Genomic DNA, 9467 nt, shown 5'->3' with positions numbered 1-9467 from the left:
ACGTGATGAATCACTTCCATATTTTCTCTACGCATATGCAGTGTTGTCTTATGCTTTGACATAACCATTCATAGATGAATAGTAGTTGAAAAAGCATTAGAATTACTGAAACAGAACTTTCCAGTGCACTCAATTCAGGTACAAGAATGTTTCAAACAAAATAGTGAGTGCTTCAAAGGTTAGGGAATATGTCTCATGAGCAAATTTAAATTTTGCCTTTTATGTTTTCATATATGATCTCATAACACCTCAAGTCTGCCATCTGTCAGTGCCAGCTGATAGTGCTACATCTGTAGATCAGGGAATACCTCAGAGAGGGAAGAGAGCTCTCAGTGATAAAGGTAGATGTTGACAACCTCAAGTGTCAGTCTAGCAGGAAGTATGTAACAAATGTTTTTCTGTCTGCAAAAAAGATGATAACCTGAGTGCAATCCTTTGAGAATAATAAACCTACATAATAAAGGGAAACCAGTGTGTGTAACTTGTTTAAAGCTTTAAAGAACATTTAACTTAGTTTCACGTTATAAGCCATATACGTCAATTAAATCAGGATTTTAGTTATTTTGGGGGTGAGGTTAAGGAACACACAAAGACTGGAAACAAAGTTTAGGCATAAAGTGGAGCATTAAGATTGGATTAACCTTGGGTATTTATGAATGCTCTGGAATACAGACAGGGCACAATGAACTCACTCTAGAGATGACATCAGACCCTTCTGCACAGTAAAATGCCCACTGTGAAGAGGATAAGTTGGGGGGAGGTTTCATAAGGTGTTGGAAGATGAAGATGAGGTCCAACAGGGGGAAAGGACAATGTACTTGGGTTCTAAGTAGTTGAAATGTATTGAAAAATGATGAGATCTGAGTATAAGGTACCCAGAAGCCATGTTCTTCTTCCTTCTGCCTGTGCTTTCTCTACTTCTGGCTCTGGAAGAAGCATGTGTTCTTAAAAATACTGTTCAAATGCCACCTCTGTCAGACTGTCCAGATGTGCCAGGGAGTTCCCTGCACCATCAGGTGTTCTTTAACAGCATTTTGTCAAGGCTCTTAACCAATCTAATTGGTTATACTGTTAACCATGTTAGGTGAGTGACTCAAATAGGCTGAACAGGCAACCATTCCTGTTGCATTAGATGCATCAGTAGTGGGGAAATATGCCGTGTGGAGTTTATGACAAGTTCCAACGGGAAAATCACAATGTGGATGCCAAGGATTCTGGGTCAAGACCATGCCATCTATAGCGGAGAAGTAAACACCTTTCAACAAACAACTCCTGATGTGTTAGTGTGCCCTGGTAGAGATGTAGCACCGTATGATGGGATGCTTAGTAGCCATGTAGCCAAAACCACCAATAATGAGCTGGGTTCTTTCAGTCCCATAAAGTCATAAGGTTGGGTTGAGCCGCGTCGCAAACCATTTGTAACATGGAAGATACATCTAGGAGCAAACACATGTGGCCTGAGGGCACAGTATGTTACACAAGCAGGCAGCCTGGACTCCCAAGTCATCTACCACTGTTGCACCGGTGCCTCTCCCTCAGTTCACACCTGTTGCCAGTGATCCTGTGTGGCCAGTTGATAGAAGAGGAAAATGTCTGAATTTGACTCATGGATAGGTAAGGCCAGTACATGGCACAAAATGAAAATACCCAATGGCTATACTACAGCCCACAAAGGGGTGGCCTTGAAAGATAGTGATGAGGGGAAATCCTCCCAAAGGGCAGAGTTTCAGGCAGTACACCTTGCCATCCATTTGTGTGGAAAGTGGCCCAAGATTAGAATATACTTGAGCAGTGGCAACTGGTGTGGCCAGCTGGCAGGGGCCTGAAAAGTAACAGACTAGAAGACTAGGGACAAGGAGATCTGAGATAAAGCTACATGGACAGGCACAAAGTGTGAAGAGCTTCGTACTGCCTGTTGATCCATACCATGAAGGATCCATGATGGAAGAGGCCCTGAACAACCAAGTTGGCAAAATGACATCATCCAGTGTCTGGGATGGAATTGCCACTGTAGCAGGATTGGAGGCTACAGCTGACCCAAAGGGATGGGTGCCCACATACCAAGGCTGATCTAGTTACATTCACTGCTGAATGTTCAGCCTGCCAGTAACAGAGACCAATGCTGAGTCCCCAATCCTTCAGGAAACCAATCAGCCACTTGGTGGCATGTCAACTTACAGCGGTCCCAGGAGAAAGATGATTATCAGCTGTAGCCCCAAGACTCGTTTCAGTGTTGGGGACTGTAGTTTATTTCACTAACTTCTTCTACGTTTCCTGTAGGGAAAGAGGCTGGAATCCTGGAGAATGCTCCCAGAACTTATTCTAATGCTGCTAGGGTGACCTCTGGCTTTTTTTTTTTTTTTTTCTTCTTTTTTTTGCAGTACGTGGGCCTCTCACTGCTGTGGCCTCTCCCGTTGCGGAGCACAGGCTCCGGACGCGCAGGCTCAGCGGCCATGGCTCACGGGCCCAGCCGCTCCGCGGCATGTGGGATCCTCCCGGACCGGGGCACGAGCCCGTGTCCCCTGCATCGGCAGGCGGACTCTCAACCACTGCGCCACCAGGGAAGCCCCCAGAACTTCTTCTAAGAAGTGGATTCAAGCAATGCAAGGGGTGGACTATCACTGTGGTCCATCACCCAGATCCCACTTAAGGGCTGAAGGACTTAATCATCCCAGCTGCAGGGAGTCCTGCAGGTGGGCAGTCCTCAGCGGGCAGCAGGACCAATTACATAATTTGTAGGGCCCGGTGCCAAATGAAAACCTAGGACTCCTTGGCCAAGAATTATGAAGAATTTTAGGACAGAGACAGCAGCGTGTTAAACTACGTGTGGGTCTGTTTGAGTGTGGGTCCTGTGTGACCATATGAGTTGCACGTACGTGAAGGCAGCTCTGGCTATCAGCCCTCTTCAGAATTGCCTCAGTTGAAAAGAGTCACTGCATCCAGGGTCACCTTCCCTTTTTCGGGCAGCCTGCTTCCACTGACTGGGCAACAAAGACCTCACCATCTTGCTCCAACTTGGGACAATTCCAAAGGGCCCATCAGCTTCAGAGTTTCCTAGGGGTCCAGCTGATAACGTTTGTTGAGACTGTATCACAATCCAACTTCTCCTCCTGTCCAATCCCAATTTCTTTTTATTCCTTTCAAAGATGGTGATCCCCAAAGCATTCCCTAAATAAACGTCCTGCCCCTGTCTCTTCCTCAGAGTCTGTTCCCTGCAGAGCCCAACCTGAGATATGCAGTTATAGTTTAGGGTGAAAAGAAAAATCAGATACATCATGTTACTTATCAAAAAAATTACAACTCTAAGATACTTTTACTTCTCTTTAGATCATATGTCTTTTGCCTTTTATTTAAAAAAAATGTTTTTGTAGGTCTGTGTGGTTGGTGTGTGTATTGCTCCGGTGGCAGGGCGCATTTGGATTTTGAAAAGATTCTTGTTGACATCCAAAGGACATGCAGGAAATGAAATAGAAGTGATCCTAATTTGAGGACAAAGCCTATCATGAGTAAGGCTACATCTAGAATAACACTGCACGTCAAGGGCCAAAGGACAGTTAAAAATCAGGGAAGAAGCCACATTGTAATATGAGTTCTAAAAAGTACAGATTCCAACCTTGAACACTTCTGAGTATTAGAACTAAGCAGCAGCTCTTAATAGAGTAGGGGGAAAAAATCAACTTATTTTGATGCATTAAAGTACAGCTTGGGCTTCCCTGGTGGCGCAGTGGTTGGGAATCCACCTGCAAGTTCAGGGGACACGGGTTTGAGCCATGGTCCGGGACAATCCCGCGGAGCGACTAAGCCCCTGCACCACAACTACTGAGCCTGTGCTCTGGAGCCCACAAGCCACAACTGCTGAAGCCCGTGTGCCACAACTATTGAGCCTGCGCTCTAGAACACGCAAGCCACGACTGCTGGGGCCCGCGCACCTGGAGTCTGTGCTCTGCGACGGGAGGGGCCGCCAAGGTGAGAGGCCCGTGCCCTGCGCCAAGGAGTGGCCCCCCCGCTCACCGCAACTGGAGAGAGGTCCACGCGCAGCAACGAACACCCAGCACAGCCATACATACATACATACATACACACACACACACATAAATAAACAAATAAACAAATAAATAAATAGATGGTAGATTCAGTGCTGGGTGCTATTACAAATATTTGCATTCCTATTCATGAGCTTGTACCTTCATTCCACTGCATTCTGCTTCACGGCCAGATGGGTGTGTTACTGCACAGTATTTATTGATTTGAAATTCAGAAAGTGATAGGAATACCATCTATGCCTTATTGCTTGGATTGTTTTGTTTTGCTCTATATTTCTAATGAATAAAGATAGATTTCAATGGCAAAAAAAAGCAGACTAAGGATTTAATACTTGGTTCATGCAAATAAAAAGGACTTAAGCAATAAGGACTTAAGCAAATGCCCTCTTTTCATTTGCTAATGGTAGGAAAGTAATAAAGATTAGTACTAATCAAGAAAACCAACTCATGTGGTGGTACTTTTGTCCTATCCACCATCTTCTGCTTCTAAGCACTGGGCTAAGAACACATTTATACTGAGCTTTAGAGTTTTAAAGAATAATACAGCTAGACTTTATTAAGGACTTACTGTTTCCTGACACCAGACAAAACATTTTACATGTATATATAAAGCCATTTTTCTGAGAAGCTACGGGGCACAGTAATTAAGTGAGCAGCTCTGAAGTCAGACTGCCTAGGCTTGAATTCCAGCATTTAAACTGCTGCGTGATTCTGGACAAGTTGCTAAACCTTTCCATTCCTCTGTTTCCTCATCTCTAATATAAGAGTTAATTGACTTCTGCTTCCAGCATGAAGGAGTAACAGATTCCCGGCCAGCCCTCCCTCTGTAAACAGCTATGAAACTGGACAAAAGACACAAGGCAGGTGTTATCAGACATTGGACAACAGCACATACTGTGAACCTGAGAGGGGGTGAATCCAGGGGCACATTCTAGACGGTGCATGTCAAAGATTTTATTCAATTCTTTCAATAATGAGGGAACTAGTAAGATGTCCTGGCCAGTTCAAAGAGCATTTGTGGAGCTAGGGTATTTCTTTTCAGGAGAATGAGATTGCTGGGTGAGATACAAAACTGTTTAAACTATAACTTTGGGGGTTGTCTGTTCCACTAGGCAGAAATCTGCACTTCTACCAGGAAAAAAAAAAAGTCTACAAGTTAACATGCATCATCACTAAGTCTGGAAACTTAAACCAAGGATAAGCAGCAAGGTGAAGTACATTACCCTGGCTAATCCTAGCATAGCCTTCAGTCCCATGTCACTGAAAGGACATGCCACCCACTTTTTTTTTTTTTGCCTCATATCCAAGTATTAGATAATTTATCTTAATAAGTTCCATTTCCTCATTTAGAAAATGAGGCATATTCATTTATAACTCTCTGAATCCTGTTGTCATGCCTGCAAATTACATGCCTGTAATTCTAAATGGAACCTCTATTATCAACTAAAGGGATATACAGAGCAGTGTTTTGCAAAGCATTTAGAAGGATAACCTCCTAGACTGGCGTAGTAAAGGATGGTATTAGAACCTTGCTACACCTAGGTGTTTACCCTTAATTTGAATGATACTAAAATATAATTTCATACTACTACTAAGAGTTAAATTACCAAGAGATTCCTGGGATTTAGTTACTGTGTCAAGTGTTTTACGTGGATTATCTCAATTAATGCTCACCTCAACCCTCCAGGATAGGTACTCTGATTATCCCATTTTACAGTTGAATAAATGAAACTTAGGTAGACAGGTAAGAATATCTATCTAAAGCCATCAATCTGGGAAGACCCGAGCCTTCTGACTCCAAATCCCGTGTTCTTTCCAGGACCTCATAGTATCTGATCACTTCGGAGTCACTGTTCCACAGCATCCTTAATTCCAATGTTTTTTTGCATCAAACAGACTCTTCAAGCCTCAGTTTCCTCACCAGTGAAATAGGGATAACCTGCTCTACCTTCCTCCCAGATCATTAGGAAGATTAAATGAGATAATGAATGTGCAAGTATTTTGAAAACCTTGAAGATACACACAGTGTAAGGCATTCTCCTTACAAAGCTATGAAATTGGGATGACTCACTCAAACATAAATTCCTTCTATAACATTTCAACTAAGCCTTGAGGTACAGGCTTATGGGATCAGCAGAGTAAACATTAAAAAGTCTGCCCCAGGGACTTCCCTGGTGGTCCAGTGGTAAAGAATTCGCCTTCCAAGGCAGGGGACGCGGGTTCGATCCCTGGTCAGGGAACTAAGATCCCACATGCTTCGGGGCAACTAAGCCCACGTGCCACAGCCACAACTACTGAGCTCGCACGCCTCAACAACAGAGCCTGCACGCGGCGCGGCAAACTACAGAGCCTACGCACTCTGGAGCCCACACGCCACAACTAGAGAAGAGAAAACCTGCACGCCAAAATGAAGAGCCCGCGCGCCACAGCTAAAGATCCCGCATGCCTCAACGAAGATCCAGCGTGCCGCAGCTAAGACCTAACACAGCCAAAAAAAAAAACACAAAAAAACACAAAGTAATAATTTCTTAAAAAAAAAAAAAAAAAAAAAGTCTGGCCCAAGGACAGGACCCAAGGTCATTTATGGCATTCTCTGAATCTCTGCAGCACTTCCTCTTCTTACAATCTGCACTTTATTGTCTGATGATGGGCCTTTTTTCTTAAATGATACTGAGAATTTTGGTTGCTATTTAACAGTTTCGATCAGCACTGTCCAAAAAAAAGCCATAATGCAAATCACATATATAAATGTTCTAATAGACACATTGCTCATGGAGGATAATCTGCTTTATTCAAAGTCCACTGACTTAAATGTTAATCTCATCCAAAAAATACCTCCACAGAAACACCCAGAGTAATGTTTGACCAAATAGCTGGGTACCATGGCCCAGCCAAGTTGACACATAACAACCCTCACACCCCCTTGAATTTTATCTCATCTATTTCTTTCACTGGGAACTCCAGTTAACAGGCTATAATCACTGTTATCACTTTCTCACCTTATTCTTTCATCTTAATAACGATTTAATCCTACCATTCTGACAGGTTCCCTCAGGGTCACTCATGAGCTTCTCATTGCCATATAGAATGGTAATTCTAGAACAGTGTTTCAGAAAGTGTGTTCCACAGCTTTTTTTTTTTTTTTTTTTTTTTTTTGCGGTATGTGGGCCTCTCACTCTTGTGGCCTCTCCCGTTGCGGAGCACAGGCTCCGGATGCGCAGGCCCAGCGGCCATGGCTCACGGGCCCAGCCGCTCCGCGGCATATGGGATCCTCCCAGACCGGGGCACGAACCCGTATCCCCTGCATCGGCAGGCGGACTCTCAACCACTGCGCCACCAGGGAAGCCCCACAGCTTATTTTTAATAGCTTTTATACTACTAATAATAATTTTTTAAAGATTCCATATATAAATACATTTGGTAAACTCTGGGTTAAACAAGTTTATTTATGATAGGTCTTATCAGGTCCCTTTAAAATATCACAGCTGGGATACAGTGAGTAGCATTTTCCAAATTTATTTTGATGTCAGAATAAACACCTTGTGGGATTAGCTGAGAGGAACACACACTTTGGAAAACACTAATTTTACCTCATTCTGTAAGTTTTTATAATTCTTATTAGCTTATAGCACAGTTCTGACACAATATATGCACCTTTTGTTTTTATTTTTTTCCTACCTTATTCCTAAGATCTTGTCTTACTCCTTCTGGGTATAAAGTGTATCATATCTTTTCACAAGTCAAGCTTCTAGAATTGGTGCTGTACACACAGGATGTGTTCACATAAGTGAGCTTTACCTTGTTGCTGATAATTTAAAACTTAGCAACTGCCTTGAACCATAGGAACTTCAGCACATTGGTCACTAGGGGAAGACACACAGCACTGGACCATCCCACCCCTCAAATCCTCCAAACTACTATTCCAGCCACTCACAAACCACACCCTGTCTTAGGTAGAAGATATGAGCTACCTTCTGCTTCGTGCTCTTGTGGTCAGTGAGCTCAGAGTGGAATCATAGGCAAAGCAGAGCTCATGCAAGAATGATCAAGCCGAGATCAAGCTGAAGATCCACTGAATTTGGTAGACGTTAGAGTAAAACTCCCTTAGGCTTGCCCCCCTACCCGGTTTAAAGAAATCACGTTTTCCCTTAGCATTTAATTTCAGGACCTGTAAATATTACTGCTTTTTAGGTAAACTGTATCATCCTAAATCAATTTACTGGGGTAATAAAAGATAATTCCATTAATATAAACTGCTCCAAGGGGATGCTGATCAAGCAATGAATTTTATTTCATTTGAAATGAGGTCAGTATTTAATTTTGCAAGTTAAGTAACCTTGACTTTACTCTTGAAGGGAGCCTGAGATAGATGAAAGGAAATTTCCTTTTCATTCATGTGAGAAACAGACTTTTTTTTTAAAAAACACCCATATTCATCAGTGTGACCGTTAGTCCAAGAGAAGGCAATCGGTATCTTTACCAACAAAGCACCTTCCGTTTGAAGGATTGGTACTGGCCCCCTCTGTACAGTATTGTAAAACCTGAAGGAAAAACCATAGCCAAGTGCTACTACCAGGACAAGATCGATATTTACTATACCTATTTCACAGTGAAGATACCTTTTCTGGAAAATTCCTCATAAGAAAACTGAAATTCAAGCTGCCGCTCTTTCTTCAGCCACCACTGCTCAATCCTGCCTTGTGTGAGCCTGACGTTCTCTCCCTTTTTCAACAAAAGATGTCAGAGACCAGGACGGCCATGCTGGGGATAGGGGAGGCTGCGCGGGGCAGACCAGGCTTCCATGTATCGGGACCCTCGAGAGCTCCTTTAGGAAGGGAGGGGTCGGGTAGGACATGCAGGTGCGGGAGTCTGGGGGGCAGTAGGTCCCAGGGCGAGCCACAGGGAGCAGCGGCATGAACCGGGAGCAGGGCCCGGAGACTCCGCCCTCCTAGCCGACAGCAACGCTTGAGAAGGCAGCCCCAGAGTACTGCTCCTTGAGGGGCGGGGTCGCCGGGTTGGGAGGCGGGGAGGTGGGAGGGCTTTGGGACCGAGAACGGGAGGACTGGCCCAAGGGATTGGAGCGGGCGTGGCAACAGCTTGGAAATGAAGAGCTGGGAGCAGTGAGCCCCTCGGGGAACTAAGATAGTAGATGTGCAAGGGGTGCGGTATGAGGGAGGAGAGGGCACGGGGAGGAAACGTACACAGTTTAGAAATTGCTGGGGAAAGAATGAGTCTTAATAATTAGGGAACACCACCAGAAGATTAGAAATAGAAATGTACAACTTCATTCCAGCAAAATAGATTTGCACTTGTCCAATGGAAGACAGGAAAAGGGGAAAATATTTTTTTAAAATGTATGGCTGGTAAAAAATAAATAAGATAAACAATGTAATATTTGGGTTAAAGACAAAATTATAAGCAAAA

The 9467-nt window shown here is 43.8% G+C and overlaps 1 protein-coding gene across 1 annotated transcript in view; it reads right to left on the bottom strand.

The window, feature by feature from the left end:
- Positions 1–8773, bottom strand: part of PJVK (pejvakin) — a 37728-nt gene extending 28955 nt beyond the window's left edge. The window contains exon 1 of the mRNA XM_060106287.1: positions 8663–8773. The gene's annotated coding sequence lies outside the window, so the exon portion shown is untranslated. The remainder of the gene's footprint in view (positions 1–8662) is intronic.
- Positions 8774–9467: the final 694 nt, after the last annotated feature.

Source organism: Mesoplodon densirostris, chromosome 8 (genome assembly GCF_025265405.1).
Source record: "Mesoplodon densirostris isolate mMesDen1 chromosome 8, mMesDen1 primary haplotype, whole genome shotgun sequence".
In the NCBI taxonomy this organism is placed as follows: Eukaryota; Metazoa; Chordata; class Mammalia; order Artiodactyla; family Ziphiidae; genus Mesoplodon; species Mesoplodon densirostris.
This window is presented reverse-complemented; position numbering and strand designations above follow the sequence as displayed.